Source organism: Molossus molossus, unplaced genomic scaffold, assembly GCF_014108415.1.
Source record: "Molossus molossus isolate mMolMol1 unplaced genomic scaffold, mMolMol1.p scaffold_m16_p_22, whole genome shotgun sequence".
NCBI classification, from domain to species: Eukaryota; Metazoa; Chordata; class Mammalia; order Chiroptera; family Molossidae; genus Molossus; species Molossus molossus.
Genome location: NW_023425358.1, coordinates 21,268,047 through 21,281,954, shown reverse-complemented (window position 1 = coordinate 21,281,954; position 13,908 = coordinate 21,268,047).

The window sequence follows — 13,908 nt, the reverse complement described above, 5'->3', positions numbered from 1 at the left end:
AGAAAAACAGTTTTGAAAGGATGTTTGTCCTATTGCACTGTTCAAAGTGTGTATGTTCTTTGTCTGCAGGCTCCCCTCAGTTCTGGGGGAGTTCTGTGTGCTGGGTGCACTGGCTCAGAGAGTGGCTTCACCACCTCTGGCTCCTTAGAGCCGCAGAGACTAACAGTGCTTCTCTCCAGGCAGTGGGATTAAGGGGCTTCTGTTGTTGTTTTCCTTGGTGGATTTTGGCGTTTTCCGTTACCTGTTTTGATGATGTATTATTTTTTTAATTGGAGAAAAATTGTGTACTTTAAAGTAAAATGGGGGAGCTTCTTGAATATCCCCACAACATGGTCCCTGGCTTCCTTCAGAGGAAGCAATTCAAGAAATCAAAGTGGCTTGACAGGATGGTTCTGGCTCAGGGTCTCTTGTGAAGATGCAATCACATGTCAGAGAGGACTGCATTCATCTGAAGTCTTGATCAGAGCTGAGGAATCCATGTTCAAGATGGCTCATTAATGTGGCTGGCAAGTTGGCACTGACTTTTGACAAGAGGCTTCATTTCCCCTCTGCAGGGCTGCCTGAATATTCCCACAACATGGTCCCTGGCTTCCTTCAGAGGAAGCAGTCCAAGAGATCAAAGGAGAAGCAGCAATGCCTCCATGACCTAGCTTTGGCAGCCATACATCATCACCTCACTTGGTCACATAGGCTAACCTTAGTTTAGTGTGGGAGAGCGCTGTACAAGAGCATGAATATCAGAAGACAAGATCTTTGGGGGCCCTGGCCAGTGTGGCTTAGTGCTTAGAGCATCAGCCTGTGCACCAAAGTGTTGTAGATTCGATTCCTGGTCAAGGGCATCTACCTGGGTTGCAGGTTCAATCCCTGGCCCCAGTTGGGGCATGTGCAGGAGACAACCAATGTGTCTCTATTACATTGATGTTTCTCTCCTTCCCTCCCTCCCTCCCTCCTACCACTCTCTCTAAAAATCAATGGAGCCCTGGCCAGTTTGGCTCAGCAGTTAGAGCGTCGGCCTGTGGTCCAGAAAGACCCAGGTTTGGTTCCTGCTAAGGGCGTGTACCTCAGTTGCAGTTTGTCCCTAGCCCTGGTTGGGTCGTGTGGGTGGCAACCACTCGATGTGTCCCTTTCACGTCGATGTTTCTCTCTCTCTCTCTCCCTCCCACTCTATCTGAACAAAAAATGGAAAAATGTCCTCAAGTGAGGATTAAATAAATAAATAAATAAATAAATAAATAAATAAATATCAATGGAAAAAATATCCTTGGGTGAGGATTAAAAAAAAAAAATTATTAGGGGCCATCTCAGAAGCTGGCTACCATATCAATCCTAGATGAGCCATGCCAATTGGCATATTCCAAACCCTCAGCGATTAGCTCAAAAGTAGATACATGAGATCCAAACTTACCCAATGATAGCTAATTCCAGGGTATTTATTGAAGTCAAAGTGAAAGAAAAGCTCTCCTTCTGATGAGATTGCTAGCACCAGGAATGAATTAAGCCTGGAGATTGAACTAAGCCTGCCAGAGGTCACTACCTGGAACCTGAGAATGAAGCCAGAACAAAGGAAAGCAGAGCTAAGAAAAGAAATGATGCCCTGGCCGGTTTGGCTCAGCGGTTAGAGCCTTGGCCTGTGGTCCAGAGAGACTCGGGTTCGGTTCCCGCTAAGGGCGCGTACCTCGGTTGCAGTTTGTCCCCGGCCCTGGTTGGTCATGCTGGTGGCAGCCACTTGATGTGTCCCTTTCACGTCGATGTTTCTCTCTCTCTCCCTCCCACTCTGTCTGAACAAAAAATAAAAAAATGTCCTTGCGTGAGGATAAAAAAAAAAAGAAAAGAAAAGAAATGATAAGCAGGGGAGAATGAAAGAAGGTATGACATCATTTGATCCTTAGATCCAGGTGCACCTAAATCCAGATACCCCTAGACTTTTCCTGTTTTGTCTAAGCCATTTTTGAGTTAGGTTTCAGAACCCACTGGGACAAGAGGAATGAGGTTGCTAACTCATGACCAGAAGAAGTTGCTGGCATTACAGGTCACTACATAGTGATGATAAGGCCCTGGCCAGTTTGGCTCAGTGGTTAGAGCATCAGCCTGCGGTCCAGAGAGACCTGGGTTTGGTTCCCACTAAGGGCACATACCTCGGTTGCAGTTTGTCCCCGGCCCTGGTTGGGTTGTGTGGGTGACAACCAACCAGTCGATGTGTCCCTTTTTTTTTTTTATCCTCACCTGAGGACATTTTTCCATTTTTTGTTCAGGTAGAGTGGGAGGGAGAGAGAGGAACAAAGAGAGAGAGAGAGAAACATCGATGTGAAAGGAACACATTGAGTGCCTGCCACCCGCACGACCGACCAGGGCCGGGGACAAACTGCAACCGAGGTATGCACCCTTAGCGGGAACCGAACCCAGGTCTCTCAGGACCGCAGGTCGATGCTCTAACCGCTGAGCCAAACCGGCCAGGGCCGATGTGTCCCTTTCACGTTGATGTTTCTCTCTCTCTCTCTCTCTCTCTCTCTCTCTCTCTCTCTCTCTCTCTCTCCCTCCCACTCTACCTGAACAAAAAAATGAAAAAATGTCCTCGGGTGAGGATAAAATAAATAAATAAATAAATACATAGTGGTGATAAGAATTCAGCTTATGGATTGACTAGGTATACCTTGGGTATCCACCAATTGGTATCCTTAAACTAGACCGAGGGTGTTTAGGAGAGACACATAGTGAAAGACATTGATTGGTAGTAGAGTCTGAAGACCTGGGTATTAGTCCCAGTTATACCTCCCTATTCACTGGGCAACCTTAGATCGTGGCTTAGTTTTTCTGAGCCTTTATTTCCTTATCTGCATAATGGGAATAGTGATACTTGTTCAACCTACTATGTTCACTCAGCAAACATTTATTAAGGACCTAATATGTGGCAGTTACTGTCAATAAAGAAACAGTCTTAGTTCTAGCCTTTAAGGTTTTCACAGTCTTGTCAGAAATATAAATAAAACGTGAATTACAACATAGTTTGACATAGATGTACATGGTGTGATAGATATACACATGGGTGTTTAGAGATCATAAGGGAGAAAGCATCTCAGATAGTGGGATCTGCATGGACTTTTTGAAGAGGATACTATTTAGTTTGAGTTTTCAGGAAATGTGGGAACTGACAGGTTAAAAGAGCATAACAGGCAAAGAGCACAGACTGGAAAAAGACCTAGAGGTGTCAAAGAGGGTAGACCATTCCAGAAATTGTAACTAATATATATAGCTTAAATCTCAGGGTTTGAAGGTATTTGAGGAGAGGCCAGATTATGAAGCTTTATGAGCAATGTTAAGGAGTTTGGACATCCTCCTGTTAATGGTAGGGAAGGCCCTGGAAGGTTTGAATAGAACTAAGAAATTTCAGAAAGGTATTTTATAAAAACAACTCTAGTAGTCGTGCAGGTGGAGAGAATGAATGGTAGCAAGAACTGGGTAGGCCTGTACTGCAGTTATCTGTTGTTGAATGACAAATTATCCCAAAACCTAGTGGCTTACAAAGATACTATATTTCTCATGATTCTTTGAATTGACTAGGCTCAGTTCTTCTGCTCCATGAGGTGTCAGCAAGGGTTATCATTTGGTTACATTCAGTTGGGTGTTTAATTGAGTCTAGAACAGCCAAGACAGCTTCACTCATATGTCTGACTTCTTAGCTGGGGTAGCTGGAATAGCTGGTGCCTGGCTGGGCCACCACATGATCCCTCATCCTTCAGTAGTCTAGTACAGTGGTCCTCAGGCAAAGGTGAGTTTCTTCCACAGAGGACACATGGCAATGTCTGGAGACACTTTTGTTTGTCACAACTAGAGCATCTAGTGGGTAGAGGCAAGGGATGCTGCTAAACATTCTACAATGCACCAGAAAGCCCACCAGCACAAAGAATGATCTGACCCAAAATGTCAATAGTGCTAAGATTGAGAAACCTTGGTCTTAGCCCGAGCTTCTGTACATGGTGGCCAGGCCCCAAGAGGATATAAATGAAAGCTGACAGATCTTTTGAAGCCATAGGCTCTGGGACTCATACTACATCACTTCCTTCACATTCTATTGGTTTAAGCAAGTTACAAAGCAAACTCTGATTCAGGAAGAGAAGTATTACCTTCCCCATCCATGGCCAACCACTAATCTACTTTCTATCTCTGCACATTACAGACCACCTACCATAGCCAGGGAGACTATGCAGTGAGGGGTCTCATGTGGGAGATGATAGTGATTTGAGCTCAGGCAGTAGCAAAGTATCTTCATGAGAAAATGAAGTAACAAGACTGATATCTGTTTGCAAAGTGTTACATAAAAATACTAATTTCATAATCCACACTGTCCCCAGCCAGAAAATGCTGTTCCCAGCAGCTTTCTGTTAAGCCCAGCTTTCTCTCAATAGGTCTCGGCTCCGTGTCTGTCCAATCCCCCTGCCTCTGTCAAGTTCATCAAAGCTTCTGCTGACTCAAGAAGAATTTGGAGAATGATCACTGCAGTGAAAGTCTCAAATCATCCCTCAGGGCCCTAATAACAAAACATCGGCTTGTCATTCTCCCTTACCCCTCTGGGTTTTAGTGAGAAAACAGAGTTAAATGATGATAACGAGCCTGGCTGGTGTGGTTCAGTGGTTGAGCGTCGACCCATGCACCAAGGGGTTGCTGGTTTAGTTCCTGGTCAGGGCACATGCCCAGATTGTGGGCCAAATCCCCAGTGGGGGGCAGGCAGGAGATGGCCAATTGATGTTCTCTCTCATCGAAGTTTCTATCTCTCCCTCTCCCTTCCTCTCTCTCTAAAATCAATAAAGAAAAAAAAATTTTTAAATGATGATAATGAGAACTTAAAAACTAAGTTTCCTGGCTTCCAAGAAGGGAGGCTTAATTTGAAGGCAGCTAATTATCCTCTCATTATAATTTACAATAAGTGGTTGGTTGTCTTGCCTGCTGTTGCTGGTCTGTGAACAAAAGTCAGAAACATAAAAAAAAAAAAATAGTCCAAGTTAACACATTTTAGAAAGTGGAGGGAAGAGAATCCCCAAGTCAAAGAAAGAATCTTCTCAAACATGTGGTCCAAACCTCTCATTTTACAGTTGAGGAAACTGAAACCCAGATAGGGGATAGAACTTGCCCAGAGTCGTCCAGCAGCTGGTGACTGGCAGAATGGGCACTGGAACCAATGTCTCTGTGCTGGCTCCAGCCTAAAACCCTGCCCAGGGAGATGAAAGGGTAGGTCTGTCTGCCCCATGCAGCTAAGAGATACTCAGACCACCCATCAAAGTGGCAATTGGCAGGTCCAAGCCTTCTGATAATCATCAGTGTGGGATGATGGAGCCACAGAATCAGGAGGTGGAATAATTCCTTGAGGGCTGGGACATAGTTTAAATCGCAGAGGGGGCTGGGGCAGGAAGATTGCTTCTCTTGGATATTAAACATTTTTTATTTAGTAGCATCGGATACTTTTCATGCCGGATCAGAGAGGAAGAGCTTTCAAAAGGCACCTCCAGCTATTCTGGTGATGGAAAAAGTTGGTCCTTGATGTTTTTAACAATTAAACCTGGGTTGCAATATAGTGGAATAGTGCCAGCTCTTTAGCTTTTTTCAGAGAGCATGGAAAGAAGCTCCTTGAAGATATGCCTTGACCATCATGAAAAGAGAGGAACCTAACCTTCCCATGTTTCTAGCTGTTTACTCCCTGGGCTGCACAGCCCCCAGAGGACTCCAGAATGCAGCTGCTCCAACCTTCTCATTTCTTAAATGCCCTGGCCCCCTCACACTTCAGGGCAGTAGCCCATACTGCTTCCTTTGTCTGAAATGCCCCCATGCTCTTGTTACCAAAGTAAAGCCTCTTCTTCATCTCTTCTTTCTCCAGGGTTCCCCAGATATACACAGTCCTAGCTAGCTCCCTGCACTTCCCTGTGTAGCACTGATCACAGCTCATCATCTTATATTTTTTTGCATGCAACTATTTAATCAACGACTGCCTCCCTCATTAGACTATGTGCCCTGACAAGTTAGGGACCTTCATCTGTTTTGTTTGCCAACCTTATCCCCATTTCTTAGCTTAGTACTTGCTACCTAATAGGGTACAATAAATATTTGCTGAAGGAATGATTGAATCAAAGTGCCAAGATGATCTAGACCAACTCTTTCAATTGCAAGTAAAGAAACCATGGCCCAGGGATAGGCAATGACTTGCCCAGGGTCACACATAGGCATCTAATAGCTCCTTGCTAGTTATTCACTTCCTTAAAATACCTCAGAACCTAGGACAGGGCCATTTTAAGGCAAGGCTGAGGGACTCAATTGTTTTTCATTTCCTGGACAATTCTCCTCCTCCTCCTCCTCCTCCTCCTCCTCCTCCTCCTTCTCCTTCTTCTTCATATATTTTTATTGATTTTTTTAGAGAGAGAGGAAGGGAGAGAGAGAGAGAAGATGGATTGGCTGCCTCCTGCATGCACCCTACTGGAGATTGAGCCCCAAAAACAGGCATTTGCCCTGACCCGGAATCGAACCGGGACCTCTCAGTCCATGGGACAATGTTCAGTCCACTGAGCCACACCGGCTGGGCAGTTGTCCCTCTTCTTAGCAGAAGGTTCCCCATGAGGCAGGAATTCTAAACCCTGGTCCATGAAGTGGCTCCCAGGATCTATGCACCCCCTGAATTGTATACAGATATGTTGGGGAGTACTTTTCAGGAGAGGGACTACAAGACTTTCCTCCAATTATCAAAAAAGCTATATGCCCAGCCCTGGCTCAGTGGTTAGAGTGTCGGCCCATGGACCAATGAGTTCTGGGTTTGATTCTGATCAAGGGTACATACCATGGTTGCAGTTCGTCCCTGGCCCTAGATGGGGTTGTGCGGGAGGCAGACAGTCGATGTGTCTCTCTCACATCAATGTTTCTCTCTCTCCCTCCTACTCTATCTGAACAAAAATGGAAAAATATTCTTGGGTGAGGATTAAAAAACAAACAAAAAAGAGCTACGTGCCCAAAATTATAAGAACCTCTCACACCAGCTCTCTGCTGAATCTATTTTTCCCTTTTAACTAGAAAAGCCACTCCATGGCCCAAGAATCTCTGGTGGCAGAAATATGGCTTAGTGTGAGGCCGTGGGTCAGCAGTGGTCAAGGCTAAGTGGCTAACATGGGATCAGAGAGAAATGCTTTTTCAGCTTTATTCGGTTGGGGTTATCAGAGAAAGCTTCCTGGAATAGGTGTGCCAATTAAGCTGGCTGTAATGAACTATGAAGGTTAGAAAGGCTAGAAGTGATGTGGGGAGAAAGCTAGGGTCCTGAATTCCCTTTTGAAAGCCCCAATGTCCTCATCAACTCCTTGTACCTAAACAAGGGTTTATTTAAACTGTCTAGTATCAGGGTCATTTTTATTTGATTTTATTTTTTAGAAAAAGTGGAAGGTAGGGGGAGAGAGAGAGAGACATCGATATGAGAGAGATGCATTGGTTGGTTGCCTCCCACATGACCCCAACTGGGGCTGGGGATCGAACCTGAAACCCAGGTACATGCCCTTCACCAGAATCAAACCCAAGACCCTTTGTTCCCCGGGGCAACGCTCTAACTTCTGAGCCAAACCAGCCAGGGTAATCAGGATCATTTTGGTCTAGACACCAGCCTGGCTGTAGAGTTTCTTTTTTTCTCTCCCTTTAGAAGGAAACATGGGCTGTTTTGTGATGCCAACAACCCTTTGTCCCCTCTGTTGAATTATTCATCCTGTGAGATGAATTATTAATTTCCAATTTTGTGTAGCAAATGCCAGCCAAACAGGTATAAATAGAGTTGGTATTCTGGGCATGGAGCCACAGACCTCCCCAGGTCCCCTGAAGCACAGACCATCAGGGCCAAGAAATTATGCAAGAATCTGCAAGGGGCTCACCCTGGAATGCATTTGATTGAGGATGAAATTGGCACAAGAGTATGGTGCCCCTGAAATGGCTGGGCTCCACTCTCCTTTGGCTCTCAGGCCCCTTTCTCTCCTGGCACTCCTGACTGGCTCTGGTGCTGGGCTGCAGTGCATGTCCTGAGTGGGCTCAGCTGTATTCAGTAGAATGACTTGAGTTTGATTCTGAGCCTAGAGTCCTAGTGGCCCTGAGTTAGTCAAGCAGGGTTTCTCAATCTTAGCACTATAGACATTTTGGCCAAGACAATTCTTTGCTGGGGACAGTTCTATGCACTATAGGGTGCTGAGCAGTATTCTTGGCCTCTACTCACTACATGACATTCACACACTTCCCTCTCCCCCTAGTTGTGGCAACCAAAAAGTCCCCTGCAGGGCAAAATTGCTCCCACTTGACAGCCACTAGGTTGGTTTTTTCACTTCTTTGAGTCTTTTTCCCCCCTTCTCATCTGTGAAGTGGGGATCAGAGTAGTAATTACCAGGGTGAGATGATGATCAAATGAGATCACATATGTGAAGTCTCAGCTTGTTTGGAGTGTCTCCACCCTGGGACTTTTCTGTTACATGAACAGATGGTCCTCTTTTGTGCTTAAATTCAGGTCTCAGTTAGGATTATGTTCAGCTGCAGGTAATAGAACAAGCACCTTAAATTGACTTGGACAATGAAGAGGAGTGATTGGTTCGCATAACTGGAGACCCAGAAGTTGGTTGAGCTTTGGGTTTGGTTTATTCAACAACTCATCCATGTCCTCATCCTCAGGGACCAGTTCTTTCTGTCTTTTTGCTCTTCCATATAAAGTGAGGGCTTCTACTGAGACTGGTTCACTTCAGAGTCCTAGGATGACCTCCTGCAGCAATTGACATCATGGGCTTCCTTATTTATTTCAATGCCAAAAAGAACACTGTTCCTGCAGTCCACACCAGAGTCCTGAGAGTCAGCCTGGCTGGGCCACTTAAGTCATAAGCTCATTCTGAAATCAGCATCTACATCCCATGGAATGAGTGTGCTGGTTGGTTTAAATCCGTCAAGTCCCACCCCTGCAATTTGGGATGGAATCACCTCTCCTAGTATAAGCCTGTGTAGATACCTAAATGAAGATGTAAGCACTGACAGGATCCAGCAATCACTGTAGCTGGAGGGGAAGAACAGATTTAGTTCATTGGCTGAAAGAGGAAATTGAATAACCTCTGGAGTACAGAACATTGGGAGGTGGGCAGGTCAACCTCACCCAACTGACAGTGGCGGGGAGGTGGAGTAAGGAGGGTTGGGGGGATGGGGAGGTGTAGGGCTTGGCTTTCCAATCCCAAAATAGCGATGCTGCTATCAGACAAGATGGAATGGATTCTGAGCAGACAAAAATGCAAGGTGTCCATTGTATGAGATTAAGAAAGGGCCGTGACTGGGGGTACGGACATGTTAGTATATCTGTAGAGTGGATCAGACATCTGTGTGTAGCACTTCAGTCCTTTTGGGCTCATCTTTTATTCGACCAGTGATAGGTGCTCTCAGGTGCAACTTGACAACACCTCACTTCTCTCACTTCATGCCACCTAGGTGGGGTACCTGTCAAACTCAACACTTACCATGTGCAACCTGGAAGTGTGAGATGTTAATATCCCATGAGGCAATCCTGGACCAATGGGAATGGGAGCTAATAGCTAAATGCTTTCCCCTTTATTCCTCAGAGTGGATGTTTCCAAGATATATTTCCCAAGGCATCTCAGAAGACCTGAAGAATTGAGCCACCAGTCACCCACACTAGGGCCCCTTGTGGCCCATTCTTGTTCTGGCTTTTATTCTGGCTCTTGTTCCTTGCCTGTCCTTTACTCCTGCTTCCTGGGGCCACTTCTTAGACAGACTATCAATACAGAAACCTTTTTCTCAGACTCTGCTTTTGGGGGAACACTGGATAAGTCATAGATTTTAGCTGGTCTGAGATTTAGATGTAAGTCTTTATACTTTTCTTTTAAATCCTCACCCGAGGATATTTTTCAATTTATCTTCAGATAGAGTGGGAGGAAGGGAGAGAGAGAGAGAGAGAGAGAAACATCAATGTGAGAGAGACACATTGACTGGTTGCCTGCCTGCATGACCCTGACCAGGACCGGGGACCAAACCACAACCGAGGCACGTACCCTTGACCAAAGTGGAACCCGCAGCTCTTTGGTCTGCGGGCTGATGCTCTAACTGCTAAGCCAAACCGGCCAGTGCAATCTTTATACTTTTTAGGTTAACTGAAATATTTTAAAAAGTCAGTGTTGTGCCTTTATTTTGTTTTTAATTTTTTATAATCCTCACCCGAGGATATTTTTCCATTGATTTTTAGGTAGAATGGAAGAGAGGGAGGGAGGAAGAGAGAAAGAAGAGGATTGACTGGGTGCCTCCTGCGACCCTGTGGTCTGAGGGCCAACACTCTAAACGCTGAGCCAAACCTTCCAGGGCAAGTTTTATGCCTTTAAATTGGCCTCCTGCCTGGTGATTGGGGTGTTCTCAGAAGACACTGTATTCAGCATTGAAAGTCAAGGTTCACGTTGGCCCGATAAGCCACGGTTGCCAGTTCAATCCCTGGTCAGGGTACATACAAGAATCAACAAATGAATGCATCAATAAGTTGAACAACAGCCCTGGCCGGTTTGGCTCAGCGGTTAGAGCATCGGCCTGCGGTCCAGAGAGACCCGGGTTCGGTTCCCGCTAAGGGCATGTACCTCGGTTGCAGTTTGTCCCGGGCCCTGGTTGGCCGTGCAGGAGGCAGCCACTTGATGTGTCCCTTTCACGTCGATGTTTCTCTCTCTCTCTCTCTCTCTCTCTCTCTCCCTCCCTCCCACTCTATCTGTACAAAAAATGGAAAAAAATGTCCTCGGGTGAGGATAAAAAAATAATAATAATAAGTTGAACAACAAATTGATGTCTCGCTCTCTTTCTCTCTCTCTCTCACTCTCTTCCTCTCTCGCTCTCTCAAATCAATTTTAAAAAGAAAGAAAGTCAAGACTTGAAATCCAGTGAGCTTCACGCCTTTCCTGGCAGGAGGCAGCGGCCTGCCAGCTGCTGTGCCCTGGGTGGGCAGGCAGGCAGCAGGAGCGTCCCAAGATGAACCGCTACCCGGGAAAGCTGTCAGGAGTGACTGCAGGCCTTGAGAACTTTATCAAGATATCACCAGCCAAACCAGGAAGGCTGCCCTGCCTCCAGCCGAACCCTTACGATTCTGACTGACGTGTCAGGACACCAACCAACATGTCCCCAATTCCACTCAGGCATCAAGTGCTCTCTTGGGGTGGCCCGCCAGTGACAGCACAAAGCAGGCTTTTCGAAGATAGTGAGAGGGGACTAGAGAATGGGCTGTCTCTCTTTCTTTAGCGGCCTTGTCTCTCTCCCACTGGCTACAGACATATGTTACAATGTGTCTCTGCTTCCTGCACCCCTGGGCTCAATTTCCTCTACCTGTACCCACTGACAATCCCTGACACTGTTTAGATGAATGCCTCATTTTCTCAACCCTCTGGCTGCTGCCCATACACCTACTGTGCCCCCCTTCTCGTGGGGACCTCAGCCACCTCTCCTGGGCTCAAGCCTTGCTCATTGCTGCCAATGAAGCCAGCAGCCCAATACATTTGCATTTGACAATCCTCTAGCTCTCCGACAGAAAACCACAGCAGTGCCAGAAGGCCACGAAGGAAGCCCAGTTTATACATATTTGGCACTCTATCAGCTTGTGGTCAGGCATACCACGGGAATTGGGCTCAGGACTGCATGGTTACTGAATAGCCCCAATCTGACTGTGTCACTCCTCAGCTTCACATTTTTCAGTGGTGCCCAGATGGCAGTTCAAGGACCTGTGTGGGGTATTTAAGCTTCTCAACCTTGACTCGTATTGTCCTACAATCTCCCACAATTGAGCCTACTTTAGCTCCATGACCATCCCACGCTCCCTCCAGCTTCCATGCCTATGCCCCAGCTGATCTTACTGCCTAGGATGCCCTTCCTACTCTTGTTCCTCTATTACTTGACTTGCTTTGAATCATTTTTCAGCTCTCAGCTGACTGATACCTCCTCCAGGAAGCCTTCCTTACCTTTCCAAACTGAGTGAGGTTCCTCCTGCAAGCTCCCAAATTACCTAAAATAAACCTTAGCACATTGCCTGGTATCTACATCTATTAATGTGTTTGTCTCCTGCAGCTGGCAGTAAATTCCTAGACATTTAGGAATTTATCCCTAGTTTACTCATCATTCCCTCAGGGCCAAATACTGCACCTGACACAGAAAAGGTACTCACTAAATGTTTGTTGAGTAAAAATTAGACTTCAAAGTGTCTAATAATTTGAGCTCAGGGTTTATGAAGAGGAAATAAAATATTAGGTTTTATATAATAACTAAAAGTAAAAAAGGAATTCATGTGTTGGTGCACGCATACTCTTTCTACCCTTTTACTTAATATTACAGCATCAACATTTTTTCATCTTGGAATCATGGCCCTTGGAGTTAAAAGGAAATTTAGAAATGGTCCCACCCTTTTGCTTCATTTTCACAGGAGCTGAGTCCAGAGTGGTGGCTGGCTCAAAGTCACCCACGAAAATGACAACTAGTTTCTTAACTTCCTGACATGTGATGTCACCTTCCTGCCCTACAGCATCTGAGATTTTCTTAGACACTTTCTCTACTTTTGGATCTGAATAGAAAAATACTTTCAAACAAGAATTCTGAAGCACGGATGGATGATAGTTGGACTTGCTACAATCACTTTTGAGAGTCTAACAACGTATAAAATTTTATACTTTCACTGGAACTCTCACTACTGCTGATAGGAGGGTAAATTAAATTGGTGCAACCACTTTGGAAAATTTGTTGGGACAAGTTTGGGACTATTTCCCAAAGCTGAACGTTCACCTACTCTATGACCAGAAATTCCTTTCCTACATATTTTTTCTGCCCCACTCTGGGTCACACCCATCATAAATGAGCACTTAGGTCTGACAAAAGACATGTGCAAGAAGGTTCATTGCAGCCTTTTTCATAGTAGCCAAAAATTGGCCACAACTCAAATATCCATCCACAGTAGAGGAATATCTGTAGTCTATTTATACAATAAAATACTACACAATAATGAATCTCTACTATGTGTCAAATCATGGATGAATCTCATGGACTTAGTGTTAAGTGAAAGAAGCCAGATATAAAAGAGAATATGCTGTATGATTCTATTTATGTCCAAGTTCAAAATAGTACAAACTAATTCATAGTGACAAAAGTCATTATGTTGGGAGGGGGTGTTGACTTATAGAGGGCATGAGGGAGACTTCGGGGCTGATAAAATTTTATATCTTTATAGAGGTGTTGGTTACATGGGTGTTTCATACGTAAAACTTCATCAGACTGAACACTTAAGATTTATGTAATCTATATGTGAAATAAAAATTTGCAAATATATTATGCTCCCCAAACTGGTGCAGTCTGAGTAAGGTCTGTAGTCTTGTCAATTGCATCATGCCAATTAATTTCTTAGTTTTGATAATGCACTGTAGTTACATGGAGTGTTACCACTGGGAAAGCTGGGTGACAGGTTCACAGAATCTCACTGTACTCTTTTTCAAATTTTGTGTGAGTCCAATTATTTCAAAATACAAAGTTTAAAAAATTGTATGGCCTCTGTTCTTCATTATAAAATCAGACAGTTTAAACCAATTACTTTTTTTTTTTTTTTATCCTCACCTGAGGCCATTTTTGCATTTATCTTCAGAAAGAGCAGGAGGGATAGAGGAAGGAAGAGAGAGAGAGAAACATCAACGTGAAAGAGACACATCGAGTGGCTGCCACTCACATGACCCCAACCAGGGCCGGGGACAAACTGCAACCAAGGTACATGCCCCTAGCAGGAACCAAACCTGGGATTCTCTGGTCCGCGGGCTGACACTAATGGCTGAGCCTACCCAACTGGGGCTAAACCTATTACTTTTTCTTTCTTTTTTTTTTTTTTTTAATCCTCATCCGAGGACATTTTTCCATTTT